At 44.6% G+C, this 4886-nt stretch overlaps 1 long non-coding RNA gene across 1 annotated transcript; it reads right to left on the bottom strand.

Moving 5' to 3' along the window:
• Positions 1-4030: 4030 nt before the first annotated feature.
• On the bottom strand, positions 4031-4668 carry LOC130195627 (uncharacterized). Its single transcript, XR_008832101.1, has 2 exons — positions 4339-4668; positions 4031-4248 (listed from the first exon to the last, which is right to left on the bottom strand). It is a non-coding gene; the product is annotated as an uncharacterized LOC130195627 (long non-coding RNA).
• Between the last annotated feature and the right edge of the window lie 218 nt (positions 4669-4886).

Raw genomic sequence — 4886 nt, 5'->3', positions numbered from 1 at the left:
GGACTGGTACATCGGGGACTCGACCAAACCTCGACTGAAAGGCAGTGGCCAGTTCCCGGCTGAGCCTCCGCGCCTCCTGGCAAAGACGGTCATCCTCCACCGACCAAGAGACAGCCGCAGGAACCGTCGGGGGCTGCCAGGGCCGATGGCTCGACGGCTGGCAGATGGGCTGCAGGGGCCTGGGCTGGCAGGCGGGCTGGTAGACGGGCGGAAAGCCGGGAAGGCAGACCGATGGGTACATCGGACGGAACAAATACGCCACACTCTCCAGTGCTGGGTCCATTCTGGTCGGATCGTTCTGTTACGGATGCGTGGTGCGGAGGACCCAAACGCAACCGGAGTTTCTTGAAAAAAAGGCTTTATTTTCAAGACAGGCACACGGACGAACACCACACGGAACAAAAAGTACGATCCGACACCAGACAAACAGAAGGACACAGATTAAATACACAGGGGAACGAGACACAGGTGGGGACACAGGTGGAAACAATCAGGGCGTGGCTGGAAACAATCAGGAAAGAAACAGACAAGCACAGGGAGGGAAGAGCAGGGAAACAGGAAACGAGACAGGGACTTCAACATAAAACAGGAAACACTCAAATCCTAACATGGCCACCTGGAATATTTTCTCTCTTTTCAGCTCAAAAGGACCTCGACCAAAGGTGACTTTACAGATGCTCCACTATGGATGAATCTTCTTCCACCGTGGAGTGTGCTTCCCGTGCTCATACTTATGACAACGTCACAAGCAAGCTGCGTTTAATTGAACTGAACTTCATTGATCCTCGGGGGGAGGGATCAAACACACATCCCCTGACACGCTGTCTCGCTGTAGACTCATTTAATTGGGGACTGATGTTGGCTCATCACCATGTTGTGTCCCTGCTCATTGGCTGGTTCGCTTTTCTCAGAATGGGGGGAATTGAGAGCTCTAGCTTATTAAACATTGTTTCATTAGTTACAGTGCAGGTATAGACACTATAGTCGATATACAGAGCCTGAACTCTGTTAAACATGAAAACAGATTAGGTCACCAATCTACATAGTTTCATCGTGGCCTGCCCCCTCCCCCCCCCCCTCTCCATCTACTCTGAGCTCCCCCACGGGTGAGCCAGGGGGTATGAACAGGGGAGCAGTGAAAGGAGTAATCTTTCACTCCTTTGCATAGCACAAAGGCTTAGCTGGCGATAAGCTCACACTCTGCAGCGTGCACGGCAAGTAACACTGTATACGTCGAGGCAATAAATTATACAGAGATACAGGAGTACACATGTAAGCAGACCCAAAGAACCAATACACACACCAGGTGTGTTTACCTTGCATTTGAGCTACATGGCCTTTAAAAGTAGCATATAACTTACTTACAAAAAGTGCACTGTAAAATAAAATTAGTGTGTGTGTGTGTGTGTGCGTGTGTGTTGTGTGTCCATTTATTCACTGCCTTTGCACATAACCGGCAGCTGCCACGTTCAAAAGTCAGCGGGTGATGGATGGAGAGGAGGAACACTCAGAAGCTGAAGGAATGATGGACAGATGGAGCGAAAAGCAAGACGGAGTTTAGTGGGCTGATAGCGGAGGGGTGGGAGGGAGGGAACAGAGTAAAATGCAGCAGCAGCCGGATGGGGGATGAAAGAAGAATGAGGGGAGACAAGGAGAGCGAGAATAATGGAACAGCGAGAAGTCAAGAAGGGGTGTTGCAGCAAACTGAGAGTTCAGTTTGCATGGCTCCACTCTGCGGGGGACTTTAATTACTTTTCAGCGCCATTGCCTCTCCTGGTCATGAGCTGCATGCTCCAATCACCAGCTTCTGATTAACGGGCCACTGCCCGCTGTCAGGCCGTAATTACGTTTACGCTGGAGAGCGTCTCAGCACGTCAGACAGCTTACAGAGCCGTCATCCATGCTCTCCTTCCCTTTGGGCTTCAACGGCACAATGCCGAGGGGGCCGTTGTTGCTGAAAGCAGATTAAAGTAATAATAATTAATAAATAACAAGATGTGTAACGATTATAAATAATTCAAATATGACTTATAAACCCATACATTAGTGTCAAAGAATGATTATTCTCAGCGTATGCCATAAGCCACCAAAGCAAACAGAATATAAAATAGGATTTTTTTTTTATTGATAAAACTACAACATTTTATATTATTCAATATAATCTCAGGGCTGATAGGTGTACATGGACCTATTAATTCATATACTGTATACACAAAATAAAATTCCCACGTTCTTTATAAATGGAATATTTATACAATATTTAAGAATGAATAAACGATCAAAATTAAAATAAATAAATAAATAACTCAACGTTAAGGCAGGTGCAAAGAGGAACTGTGTTAAATTAGGGGATTTCGATGTATTATCAGTTGTCCCATCTATTCTGTGGAAGTTATGATTAACAGTTTGTTTTCAAGGCTGATTTGCAAACAGCAAGGTAATAAAAAACAGGAACGAATAGCAAAAATAAACGAAATGATTCATCGTGAAACTGCACAATAAAGCGCAAAATCATCCAGTCATTGTGAAACACTTAGATACAATTTAACAAAGGGAAGCACTGCCTCACACAGCCAACTTCATCTACTGCGTAAGCAATGTAAAGGCTACTGGTAACATCATGAACCTACTGGCTGACAGCCTGGAAGTGAGGGAAAGCCTTTTGATCCCATATGGTCACCATGACTGGGCCACCTGTACACAAGGCGGTGGGTGCTCTGTCTCCCAGGTGCTGCACTGGGACTCTCGAACGTTCCTCTCATCCATTCGGAAACCTTTCACTCTCTCTTTTATTCACCAGCTCAGACTTTCCCATCTTCCTTCAAGGATCATTAAACCACGGTGTGTGTGCTGAATGCAATAACTTGCAGGACAATCTCAAAATTGTCATCATATCAGGTGCTGGAAAGTCTTCTCATATCTATTTGGATCACAACTGTATACATGTTGCACACATTCCAACAGGGATACGCACCACTTCAGAAGGTAACAAATTACTTTTGACTCTGGAAATCCTGTCAACCATTCCAGACTCACCAGTCATCTGAAACATGTTTTAGGTGTTCTAACCCTAACCCAGGGGTGGGCAAACTTTTTGACTCGCGGGCCACATTCGGTTCTAAAATGTGACAGAGGGGCCGGGCCAGGAGCATTTGGACACGCAATGTAATTTTTTTAACCTGGAGATTGCGTCTGTTTTTTATACATTTCAATTTAAGGTGCAAAGTTAAAGTAATCAACATTTACTGGAAAGAGATCAATGGAATCACTTTCAACATTCAAAACAAATTACCCAACGAAATACTCAAGCTCAATAATTTCTAATTGTTTTAAACCCCGCAAAATAATGGACAGATTGTCCTGAGAGATAGACTGTATTAAATATCCTGCCTGCAGCAGAAACTAGAAAGGGGTCTTTAAAGTGAGGGCGATGTGCGGCGTCATCAGGTCAGCATGTGTATGAACCCGTCACAAACAGACCGACAGCGCTTTACTCGAGAAAATATGACCCTAAAGCTGACAATTGAAGTTCTATTTTTTTTAATTATTCATATCTCTTCTGAAAACACACCTTTACTCATGTGGACCAACTGTTTTGGTGTTTGAAATTGGTTTACCAAAGGTCATAGGTTCACAAAAGCAGTGTAATATCTGAATACAATGCTAGATACATGTAATTGCACCTGTCCATCCTGGAGAGGGATCCTCCTCTGTTCTCTCCTGAAGGGTTCTTCCCTTTTTCCCCCTGAAGGGTTATTTGGGAGTTGTTCCTGATCCGATGTGAGGTCAAAGGTCAGGGATGTCTATGTGTACAGATTGTAAAGCACTCCGAGACAAATTTGTAATTTGTGAAATTGGGCTCTACAAATAAACTGAATTTAATTAAATAAATGAGGAAAACCACATTTTGTATTACCGTTTTGAGTAAAAATGATGCGTCTGTCACACATTCACCAAAATTATAACGATGGGACTGAGAAATGACTTCATATTGCAGATAAAGTTTCATGGGGTGTGTGCAAATAAAAAATGACCATTACATTTATTTATTTTTATAAATATGTATTGTACATAAAATTAAAAAATTCTACATTATATACATGTTGAGAAATAGAAAACAGAACACAACTATTGACTATTTACAATATAGCTTCACTATAATAACATCATGTCATCGTGTCACGAGAGCTCTCTGCTGGCCGGGCAGGTGGAGCTGCAGGCTGCGCTGCAGGCGCTGGTGAATCCTCTCTGTAAAATACAAGACTAGTCAGCACCGCGCGCACGTTACGGACACCGTGACGGACACCGTGACACGTAACGTGTAGTAAAGACTCTTACCCGGTCCAGGTGGACCTCTTCTGGCTGCGTGTTCCTCCTCGTGGCTCCGCAGCCCCTCCAGGCTCCGCGCTGCTCGCCAAAATCACTGCGGCTGTTTCTAAATGAGTCTCACCTGTGTGGTGGGAGGTCCTTTGTGATTTACTGAGTGTTCATTGGTTGGTCTTTTTCGAGAAATGTTGACAGACAAACGGATTGACAAATCACGGTGAAGGGTTTCGTGTGACGAGTTCTTTCCGCGCCAACGCACACCGGAAGTAAACAAAATCGCGATTTGGACAAGTTCGGCGGGCCGGATTAAAAAGCCTAACGGGCCGTAGTTTGCCCATGTCTGCCCTAACCCTAACCCCTAACCCTAACCCCTAACCCTAACCTGACAGGATATTATTTCTACGACATAGATCAGTTTCATGCTGCTACTACAACCTGGTGTTTCCCTCTAGGTTCCATTGTTGGCTCAGTTGCATTTGCATCATATGCCTCCACTGCAGTTTGTGTTTGTCCAGTCTGTTTTTAGACTGTCTAACTTGTCTTTGCATCATTCTGTCCAT

This window comes from Pseudoliparis swirei, chromosome 1 (assembly GCF_029220125.1).
Source record: "Pseudoliparis swirei isolate HS2019 ecotype Mariana Trench chromosome 1, NWPU_hadal_v1, whole genome shotgun sequence".
Lineage (NCBI taxonomy): Eukaryota > Metazoa > Chordata > Actinopteri > Perciformes > Liparidae > Pseudoliparis > Pseudoliparis swirei.
The sequence above is the reverse complement of the archived record's forward strand: the minus strand, read 5'-3'. Positions and strand labels throughout refer to the sequence as shown.